Genomic DNA, 12148 nt, shown 5'->3' with positions numbered 1-12148 from the left:
TAAAAGGTAATATTTGTATATCCTTAACACCTGAGATACATATTAGGGACTTGAGTGTGGGGAATGTTATGCTTTGATGTAGTCAAAAGTTGAACTTTTGTTAGGCAGTTATAAAATCTATTATCAGGCATGATGTAAACCATGCAAGAGGCGTATATAGTCAATATGGGATTTGTTCCTCTTATTCGTTGAGAGTTAAACATCTAAGGCCTGATGTAAAGTTGAACACTTACATGAGATTGACTGCGATCCATATCTCATGTTCAACATGATGTCTGTAGCAAAGGGATAACCGATAAACTTACCTTACTCACCAATTGTAGCCTTGGGGCTTTTGGGGAATTGGGCGTTGATGGAATGGCACTATATCATATGTTGTTGGGGGCAGTGAAATGTTGCTAGACGTTCACCACTATCTATATCAGTTTGATATGAGTCTTGCGCAAGTGGGAGATTGAAAGATCTAGTATGATCAAGAGTCATATTAAAACGATATTTGCTAAATAACATAAAATCCTATGCGTCACACTAACAACAACTTGATACAAATGAATATTTATTAGAAATTGATTTTAGTAAATATTCATAAACTCTTATAATAATTGGGAAAATATTTATTTCAAGGAAATATTATTTTACAATACAAGTAACAAATTATTTCATATGGTATGAATATAAGATGTCATGTACATCTTTTTTGACCTAATAAACCTTTTGTCTTTTAGCAAAAAGACAAAGTTTATATCTTATAAACTTTGAGTTTATAAAATATAAACTCTTGACTTGTCTTTTCTCCTTGGAAACATGAGATGAAGAGAAAAGACATTTGCATTGGTATAATGAAAAGGAATCAAACCTAGGAAGATGAGTTCATGACATAGGGGACAAAGTTGTCTAATGGTTAATAACTTTTGGACAAAAATTCAATTATAAATAAGAGGTGAATATCCTCATTTTTCTTCACTTCACTCTCCTTGGTCGAGAGCTCTTTCTTCATCCCCATCTTCTCTCTAAAGTCTTGAACTTTGAAGATTTTGTTGCTTGCATTCTCTGTTTAAGTCAGAATCTTGTTTTGGGTTAAAAGCTTAAGAGTTGTAACTAGCATTACATCAAGTTGGCACATTGTTGGTGTCTCAAGGGTTCATCCTCACTCCATCTATTTCTAATCCTCCCCTAGAGGACTCAAAGTGCTTCAAAGGTTGTTACCATTTCTTCTTTCTATGGTTGTGTTTTAAATTTTTCCTTTAATTGCAAGATGATCCTGGTGGGTGATAAAATGTTTATGTTATTTTACAAAACTCAAGTTTTCCGTTTGCCATTATTTGTAGTTTTCGTTTTTAAATAAAACCCAATAGAATATAATAGCTATATATCGTCATTCATGATCTGTCCTAAAAAAATGTCCTTTGTGCTTAAGTGGATCACAATATCAATGATTGACCAGAGCTTTTCATTAACGTGTGTGCTGATAAACCTCATTAATTTGCTTCATCAGGTTTGATCCCAAGAGTTTTTGTTTTATTAGAATCTGTTTATTACATTTTTGTTTTTAATTAAATTTGTACATATTTTCTCTGTTATGCACAAATTTAGGGGGAGAAATTACCAAAAATAATAAAAAATAAATGTATAAATAAAAAATAAATTAAAAAAATATATTAAAAAATGTGTGTTTAATTTTATTTTTATCTTTTTTTTTGGTCTTTGAAATGAAATATCGAAAGAAACTTTTCTTTTTATTAAAAACGAGTATTTTGTTCTTGGGCCGAAATCGTTTGGTGGGCCATCAGGTCCGAGATCATTTAAGAGCATATATAAATGTCGTCTTCAGCTGATTAGGGTTCCCACCGATAAACCCCAATCCGCCATTGTTGTCTTCTCTCCAAGCTTTTTCGAGTTTTCCTGAAAAATCTTCATTTTTCGGTGTTTGTGTTGTAAATTCGTTCGTGAATCAGTTAGATTATTGGTTTTCGATCATGCCAATGACATTTACGTTGTTTTATAGGTTTCAAATGGTTTTGATGAGTTTTTTTTCCGACGAACGGCGATTGGGACAGGCTCCGATGAGATTTCGAGATTTCAGTCTAACCTGGATTCGACCGAAATCAATGAAGATTCGGGTTTTCGGCCAAAATTAGAGTTATTGGCCAAAATCAACCATCGTTGACTGAAATCATCTGGTCAAAACCGAAAACAAGTGTTTTGACCGAAAATCGATCTTTTTGACCGAAATCGATTGAAATCTTGACTTTAACCGAAAGCGACTGAAACCTTGTATTTGACCGAAATCAATTAAAACTTTGACTTTAACCGAAATCAAATTTCAATTTCAATTTAATTAAATTTTAGACTTAATTTAATTATTTTTAAATTAGTTCTCACTTGGCTAGTTTGGTGCAGATAAATGGAAGAGTAACTAAAATTTGTAGACTCTCACAACGTTGCGGGATATCTCATGGATCCACCTGCTGCTCATCAAGAATTCAAATCTATGATGGTGGGTTTGAATAATTGCAAGATCTCCCAAGCTCTTCGTGCTAATCCAGTCATACACAGAGATCTGATTACTGAGTTTTGAAAAAATGCTTACATCAACAAACATGGAGCAGATGGAGTTGGTACTGTTGAATAGATGGTGAAGGTAACAGAAGTAATTATTTCTGAGCATGCTATTCGAGAGGTACTTGAATTTGGTGATGCATCTGCATTCCCAATTGAGTACTCTGTTGATCAAGTCAAGGAGGTTCTTGAGAAGATGTTTTATGAAGGAACCTATCCTCCCACCATGAAGAAGTTATTCTTTTGTGATTTGCATTTCTGGAAGGAATGGGGGCTCTGATGAAATTAGTCAGACTCTAACCTCAGCCATTGTCACTCTAGCTATAAACTGGGATTACAACTTCTCAAAATTCATTTTTGAAGTGATGAAGAGCAACCTTCAGGGAAATAAGAAGGATCTATTTCTAATGTACCCCCGATTCCTTTAGATGATCCTAAATGAAAAATATCCCCAAATTGAGAGGTCTTCTAACACTTTGGATATGAAAGCCTTGGGTTCTAACTCCTTTGGACTCATGAAGAAATCAAGAAAGGCTGCCAAAGTTGCTTATCAGGGAGTAAAGGAGCTGGTTAAATTTGGAAAGTTTGCTGAAGTTGAAAACACTGCTGATGTTAGTTCCATAAATGTTGTGGTTGCCGAGGAACATATGGCGCCCAAACCTAAATTTCAATTTTTCTTTGAAGAGATTGAAGTGTATGATGATGAATAAGATGAAGAGGATGAAGGAAATGAGTTGTCAGAAAATGAGTTTGAAAATTTGATTCAATAAAGTATTTCATTCCCAGAAGAGGATGTAGCTGTTACACCTCCGCTTGTAACTGAGAGGGAAAGTGATACATTGGTGCAATCTTCCTCTCTTACCCCTGAACAGATGCATGCTCTTATTGTTGAACTTCAGAGAACTGTAAGGAAGCCTCCCTAAATAGTTCATGTTGTTACTGAACCTCCATCTGGAAGGGATCTAGAAGACTCCGCCCACGCCTTACTCCCAATGAAGCGAAAATGAAGAGATCCTAAGTCGGGATTGCTTATCACAGACAAAGTTCAAAAGGAATCTACACCGATTGAGCCTAGCTCTGTGGCTCAAAACATTTAAAGCCCATTCACCGAGTCTTCTCCAGCGACTCAAGAAATGTCAAGCCCATTCACTGAATCCATTCCAATGGATCAAGATTCTGAAAGCTCGGTTGTTGAAGAAGTAGTCATGCCTACAGAAGGAGCTCAATATTCAAGAAGCTCGTTTGAAACACCTGAGCTCGACATCTAAAAAGGCAAGAGCAAGCTGCTTGGCTCTGAATTGATTTTTGTGGTTCTGCTTCAAAATAGAGTCTTTGATCTAGAACAAAGCTCTGCCGAAAAGGATTTAATAATTGGAAAGCAGGACATTAGAATCAGTGAGCTTGAAAAGGAGAACTTAATTAAAGATTCAAAAATCTCAGAACTTCAGGGAAATCTAGGTGGTCTAACTGCTTTATTCTTTAACCTGAAACTGCGCCTATTTCAAAAGTTTGGAGATGAATTTCATCCTTTAAGCGCGGAAGGAGAAAAGATCAATGCTTCCAGTTCTGGCCCCGCCAATCCAACTCCTCAATCTTCAAGTGAAAGAGTTGCAAGACCTGCTCCGGATGCCAATCTTGATACATTCTTATGATGGGTTTTGAGCATTCTAACACTCCTAAGTGTACATGCAACCCTAGAAAACCTTGGATCTATGTTTGTCGAAAATACATGCAAAATACTTTTTCCAAGGTTCATAATCCTATCTAGCATACATGGGGAACTTTAAACATAAAAATTGGCTAGAATTAGATACCTTGTAGTTGATTTGATTCCTTGTAAAACCTTGAGAGCCTAGCACCCCAAGTGTGATGCCTCAAATGTTTCACACAACACCAAGTGCTTTGGAATGACCTTGAGAGAATGTAGATCACTTCTAAATTCGGTTTGCCTTCTATTCTTTCTTAGTGTAGCCGTTTTTGGTGGATGTTATGTTACTTATATAGTGTGTTACACTTAGGGTTACACCATGTAAACCCTAATGTGACATGGCTCTTCATTTCCAAGACCCATGGGTTTGTAACTCCCATGGAGCATCCTATGGACCTTAGCCCAACTTGATAATCCATGAAGCCTTTAGCCCACTATACAAGTTGTGGATGATTTACATAATCAATCCATATATTTAATTAGTCTCTTTTTGATCACTTAATTAATTCTAGATTAATTCTTGATCAATACTAACTAAATAATTTTATTAATATATAAGAACTTATAATATATTAATAAACCACAAGTGTTATTTCTCTCATTTAGTCTATCCAAATGCATGATGCCATGCAACCCAAATGGACCATGCCGGGTCGGGTCAAGTACATACCAGAAATAGTTATGGACTTAGACACCTTATCCAACAGTCTCCCACTTGGATAAGTCTAATAACTATAACTGCAAGTATGACTTCAGGAACCGATCAGCAATCGTAGCTCTTTTCAAGGTCTCTCGGAATTGAGAAGATGATGATACGCCATTTAAGATAAGTGATCATATAATCCTCTGTTCTAGATATCAGTCAGACAAATACACGGAACAATGTCTTACTTATTGTCCAGCAGTTTGTTTCTCGATTTCCGATTTGTTTGACATAGAACTTAATTGAACACATCAATTTAGTTCTGACCGAGCCCGGTACATAGGTCAAAACAAAATCATCGAGGGGCCCAGATATCGCTTCTAATCCAAGAAGGAACAGATAAACTTCAACTCATATGCTTGTTCTACAACTTGTTGAATCACACACAAAAGCACATTTTATAACATCGAGTTACCAATGCGTTTTCGTACGATCAATGCATAACCAACTCATAGGCAACAAGTCATATTTCTAGGTTTGAAGACTTATACGATATTACCGCTCATTATCACTCGAGATAAATTCCATGAAGTGATACCAGTGCGCGTGGGTTGAATCCAATACTCAGAACTTATGAGCACTCATGAGTGTTGTAGCACCGCTTGCTATATCTAACCACATATCCCTCTACAAGCCAACTTCATGACAGTCTTAATTAATATCTACTTCCAACATATGACCGACTGTGGATAATTTGAATAATATGTAAAACATAACATAAAAATTCTGGAAGTCAAAATATGCAAAAGAAATGATATTAAACGATCGACACAAGATAGCAACACTTTACTCATAAATAAACACACCTTTTATCCATCATCAAACGTCAATTACACTTTACAAATTTCAAAATTATCTAACTACTAAATCTAATATCATCCTTCAGCCCTATGCGCCTTGCATGTTGGAGATGCTTAGACCTACTCAGTCCCTTCGTGAGGGGATCTGCTGGGTTCTCATCCGATGATACCCTCTTTACCACGAGGAGTCCTTCTTCTATTTGATGTCTGATGAAATGGTATTTTCTGTCAATGTGTCTGGATCTCCCGTGATCCCTTGGTTCTTTAGCTAAGGCAACTGCACTTTCACTATCACAGAAAATTTCCATAGGCTCCTTTATAGCTGGTACTACTCCAAGGTCTCCAATGACGTTCTTCAGCCATATTGCCTCCTTTGCTGCCTCGCTTGCCGCTATATACTCTGACTCGCAAGTTGAATCAGCCACTCTCTCCTGCTTGGAACTTTTCCAAGTTATTGCTCCTCCGTTTAAGGTAAAGACCCTGCCCGACTGAGAGCGGAAATTATCCCTATCAGTCTGGAAGCTAGCATCACTATACCCTACAACTCTCAAGTCATCACTCCCACCAAGGGTAAGGACCCAGTCCTTAGTCCTCCGCAGGTACTTGAGAATGTTCTTTACCGCAGTCCAGTGAGCCTTGCTAGGGTTCCCCTGATATCTACTGACCATGCTCAAGGCAAAGGCCACATCAGGACGAGTACAAGTCATAGCATACATGATCGATCCTACAGCAGAAGCATAAGGTACTCGACTCATTTCTGCTATCTCAGCCTCGTTACTCGGGCTCTGAGTCTTACTCAATCTGGCGTTACACTGGATAGGTAACTCTCCCCTTTTGGAATCCTGCATATTGAACCTCTTCAGCACCTTATCCAAGTAGGTACTCTAACTAAGTCCAATTAGTCTTTTACTCCGGTCTCTAAGAATCCTTATCCCTAGAATATTGGTAGCTTCTCCTAGGTCTTTCATAGCTAAACACTTCCCAAGCAAGGACTTCACTTCCTGCAGGGTTGGGATGTCATTTCCTATGAGTAGTATGTCATCCACATACAGTAGCAAAAAGCTAACTATACTCCCACTAGCCTTGACATATACACAAGATTCATCTTCACTCCTCGAAAAGCCAAACTCTTTGACTTTCTCATCGAAACAAAGATTCCATCTGCGAGGTGTTTGTTTCAATCCATAAATGGATTTCTCAAGCTTACACACTCTATTAGGGTACTCTGTACTGACAAAACCCTCTGGCTGACACATGTAAACATCCTCAGCCAACTTTCCAATAAGGAAAGTGGTTTTGACATCCATTTTCCATATTTCATAGTCATGAAATGCAGCAATGGCTAACAATACCCTAATAGACTTAATCTTGACTACTGGTGAAAAGGTCTCATGATAATCAACTCCTGGAGTTTGAGAAAAGCCCTTTACAACCAGTCGTGCCTTATAAGTGTGTACATTACCATCCATGTCGGTCTTCTTCTTGAAGATCCATTTGCAGCCAACTGTCTTACGACCTGGTACATTGTCAACCAAGTTCCAAACTTGATTGTCATACATGGACTGTATCTCGCTGTCCATTGCCTCTTTCCATTTAGCAGACCCGGGGCCTGCCATGGCTTCCGCATAGCTGTTAGGTTCATCCAGACTTATCAGTGTCTCATCACTGATAAGTGTCTCACCTTCCACAGTAATATGGAAACCATAATAGTGCTCAGGTGCACTCCTAACCCTTGTGGAACGCCTCAGAGGTACAAACTTGTCAATTGGATCAACAGGAGTTTCCTCCTCAAGTTGACTGCTAGGGTTTGAGGTTCCTTCACCACTTGACTCTTGAATTTCTTCAAGGTCAATTTGCCTCCCACTGTTTCCTTGGCTTATGAACTCTCTCCCTCTCTCTCTCTCGAAAGACACCCCTTCTTGCTACAAATACCACATTCTCACTAGGTCTGTAGAAGAGGTAACCAAAGGATTTCTGTGGGTAGCCAATGAAAATAGACCTCTCACTTCGAGGTTCAAGGTTATCATGAGTCTCGTGTCTCACGAAAGCTTTGCAATCCCAAATCTTGATGTGGGCTAGATTAGGAACTTTTCCAGTCCACATCTCGTGAGGTGTTTTGACAACCTTCTTTGTAGGGACCACATTAAGGATATGGGTGGCAGTCTCTAAGGCGTACCCCTAAAATGAGATTGGTAGTGAAGCTCGACTCATCATGGAACGAACCATGTCCAACAAGGTTCGATTACGCCTCTCAGCTACACCATTCAACTATGGTGTTCTGGGAGGTGTCAATTGTGAGACAACCCCACATTCATTAAGCTAGTCGAGGAACTATGTACTAAGATACTCACCACCACGATCAGATCGAAGCATCTTAATGTTCCTGCCCAATTGATTCTCTACTTCCTGCTTAAACTCTTTAAACCTATCAAAAGTCTCTTACTTATGCTTGATTAAGTAGACATATCCATATCTACTATAATCATCTGTAAAAGTCACATAATAACGATTAGCATCCCTTATGGCAGTTTTGAAGGGTCCATACACATCTGTGTGTACTAGATCCAACAAACTTTCACCCTTAGCACAAGAACCTGTGAAGGGTGACTTGGTCATTTTTCCAAGTAAGCATGATTCACAACAATCATCTGACTTTAGGTCAAATGACTCCAAAACTCCATCCTTTTGGAGTTGGCCTATGCGTTTCTTGCTTACATGTCCAAGACGACAATGCCATAATGATGCTTTGTCCAAGTTATTGTCATTAGTAGAATCAATACACAACACATTATTTCCTAAGTTATCTACAACATGCACAGCTTCATACACACCATCACAAGGTAATGCTTTAAAATACAACGCATTATTAAAGAAAGAATTTATTCCACGAACTTCTTTATCAAAAGAAAAGGTAAACCCTTGTTTGTACAAAGCATGAAAGGAAATAATATTTCTTGCCATTTCAGGCGAGTAACAACATTTGTTCAAATCTAAAGTAAACCCACTACTTAGCAACAATGTACAAACTCCAATATTGGTGACAGGTGAAGCTTTCCTATTCCCCATGATCAAGTTTATCTTTCCATGCTCCGCATTCTCACTTCTTCTTAGTCCCTGCAAATCAGAACAAATATGAATACCACAGCCGGTATCAAGGACCCAAAAGTTAGAATAGGGTGAGTTATTAGATAATATAGTGTAAATACCTGCATGGTTGGGTTTTACTTTCCCATCCTTCAGATCTTGCTGGTACTTTGGGCAGTTCCGCTTCCAGTGCGCCTTTTCATGGCAATAGAAACAGTCAACCTCTTTTGGGTCAGAAGAAGGAGTGACGAAACCTTTGTTGGTTCCACTTGAAGAGGAGCCATCAAGGGTCTTACCCTTGGTACCCTTCAAAGGGTTCTTCCTCTTTTTCCCTCTACCTTTCCCGATTGCCAGGACAAGTGCGGAGTTTGGAGTAGGAGTAGGAGTGGTAACAACCGACTTACCTTTAAGACCACTTTCGGCGGTCTTCAAGAGTCCTTGAAGTTTGTTGAGGGTAACTTCCTCCTTGTTCATCTGGTATGTCATGCGGAATTGATCATAACACGAAGGCAAGGAGTGCAAAATGATATTTATTGCCAACTCCTCGGGGAAGTTCACATTAAGTTTCAGCAAACGGTCGACATACCTTTGCATTTTTTGCATGTGGCCCGTGATGGGTTCACCATCATTCATCCTAGTTGGTATCATGGAGGAGATGATTTCATATCGCTCTTGACAAGCACTCTAATGGTAGCAGTGCATCAAATCCTGGTGCATTTCAAAAGGATAGTAGTCCTCATAGGACTTTTGGAGCTCGGCTGTCATAGTGGCCATCATGATGCATGCCACTTTGGTAGCATCTCTTTCATGTGCCTCATATTCACCAAGCTCCTCAGGAGTAGCAGTCGGCTCGGGTACCTTAAGCTCCTTGTCGAGAACATATTCTTTGTGCTTATACCGAGTGACCATCCTGATGTTCCTGATCCAATCTGTAAAGTTGGATCCATCAAATATGACTCTCCCACAAAGGTTCATGAGAGAGAAGGAGCCGGTAGGGTTTGAGCCAGAAGCAGCATTGTTGGAAGACATCTGAAAAAGAAGAAAAGACAAGTTTAGTTTAGATATAAAGATAGTCCTTAATAAAACACCCAAATGTAATATTAAGGCTAGGATCCAATCACAATATATTATAACTTAGAAGAGGTATGCCGTAATCCAAGCTATAACATATTTGAAAGGTAGGTGAATGACGATTCACCAATTTCCACCATGAAAAACGAAATATAAATATTAGGTTTTTAATTGGTTCTTAGAAATTCCTAGATTCTTTTGAGATTCATTGAACTTTTCAATGGCATGTTTCAATCTCGAGTGTGCCCTTCATGTTTTGTGACTGGGATACCAAGGATCACAAAACAAGGTGTGAAGTAACCATGCAAATTACTTGGTACCCTTAATGTTTTTCACTTAATCGATGTGTCGGTTAACCACACGCGCTCCACCGACCTATGAAAAACCTTAAGTCATCCTTTGTCTGCCTTGTTAAGTCTAAGTTAGTGTGTCGGTTAACCACACACGCTCCACTAACGACTTAATCAAAGTGCAAAGTGTAATTTCATGGGTTAGCACCTTATTCACATTTTTCTTAAAGTAACTAAGATTGGGAATTTATAAACATTTAGTTACTTTATAATAATCATTATACTTTTAATGAGAATTTTAAGTCATTGTCCTACCCATTCCGCTAACGACCCTCCACCAGTCAAGGAAGTGGTGGGTGAGAGTGGACACCCATTAAGCTGCCATTTTATAGGCAACAACCTTATACCCCTCTTATAGACCGAATTCGTGAATGAGGCCTACTAACGCTAAAACGACTATGATCTTCTACATATATATATATATATATATATATATATATATATATATATATATATATATATATATATATATATATATATATATATATATATTATTAACTTATAATATTATAAAGTATAAGGGTTGAATTTTAACTTTTAAATTTCTAGGGGTTGGAACTAAAGTTTACTAGATGACTTTACATGTTCCAAAACTTGAGGGCAAGTTTTGTAACTTTACAAAACCTTTCAATTCATAACTTATGAGTTATTAAAATGAAGACTCTTAATTTTTGTAACTTATGTGTTCTTTTAATGGATTTAATACAAAGTGACTTTTGGTTATCCATAACTTGAGGACAAGTTATGGACTCCATTAAAACACATAAAGATCATGAATTCAGCATTAAACAAGTAATTCCTATGATTTATCAAGAACTCATAAGAACATGAATAATCATATCAAAATTTCAAGAACATATGAACACATATAATCATGTAATTTTGACATTAGTCATTGTAAATGGATTAGAACAATCATTACACCATCTAAAACAAGTTTTAAAACACCAAAATAGTTTAGGGTAATGTTTCTAGTCCATTTCCAGCAGCAAAACTCGAAAAAACTGCACTCAGGGGATCCTACTCGTCGAGTGCAAGAACCTACTCGACGAGTAGGATGAGTTTACTCATGGGCTCGTCGAGTCCCCCCATGGACTCGGCGAGTTCATGCTTCAGAATGCATAAATATGAGTTTTTTCACAATTTTGCATCAAGTATCAAACAAACAAGCCTAAGCTCTGATACCACCGATGGGTTTTGAGCATTCTAACACTCCTAAGTGTACATGCAACCCTAGAAAACCTTGGATCTATGTTTGTCTAAAATACATGCAAAATACTTTTTCCAAGGTTTATAATCCTATCTAGCATACATGGGGAACTTTAAACATAAAAGATGGCTAGAATTACATACCTTGTATTTGATTTGATTCCTTGAAAAACCTTGAGAGCCTAGCACCCCAAGTGTGATGCCTCAAATGTTTCACACAACACCAAGTGCTTTGGAATGACTTTGAGAGAATGTAGAACACTTCTAAATTCGGCTTGCCCTCTATTCGTTTTTAGTGTAGCCGTTTTTGGTGGATGTTATGTTCCTTATATAGTGTGTTACACTTAGGGTTACACCATGTAAACCCTAATGTGACATGGCTCTTCATTTCCATGACCCATGGGTTTGTAACTCCCATGGAGCATCCATGGAGCCTCCTATGGACCTTAGCCCAACTTGATAATCCATGAAGCCTTTAGCCCACTATACAAGTTATGGATGATTTACATAATCAACCCATATATTTAACTAGTCTCTTTTTGATCACTTAATTAATTCTAGATTAATTCTTGATCAATACTAACTAAATAATATTATTAATATATTAGAACTTATAATATATTAATAAACCACAAGTGTTATTTCTCTCGTTTAGTTTATCCAA

At 37.7% G+C, this 12148-nt stretch overlaps 1 long non-coding RNA gene across 1 annotated transcript; it reads right to left on the bottom strand.

Moving 5' to 3' along the window:
• Window positions 1–8660: 8660 nt before the first annotated feature.
• On the bottom strand, window positions 8661–11952 carry LOC145164953 (uncharacterized). Its single transcript, XR_013739882.1, has 3 exons — window positions 11629–11952; window positions 8977–9883; window positions 8661–8884 (listed from the first exon to the last, which is right to left on the bottom strand). It is a non-coding gene; the product is annotated as an uncharacterized LOC145164953 (long non-coding RNA).
• Window positions 11953–12148: the final 196 nt, after the last annotated feature.

The sequence above is a fragment of the Lactuca virosa genome, chromosome 1, assembly GCF_052849685.1.
Source record: "Lactuca virosa cultivar CGN04683 chromosome 1, Lactuca_virosa_CGN04683_v6, whole genome shotgun sequence".
Classification (NCBI taxonomy): Eukaryota; Viridiplantae; Streptophyta; class Magnoliopsida; order Asterales; family Asteraceae; genus Lactuca; species Lactuca virosa.
The sequence above is the reverse complement of the archived record's forward strand: the minus strand, read 5'-3'. Positions and strand labels throughout refer to the sequence as shown.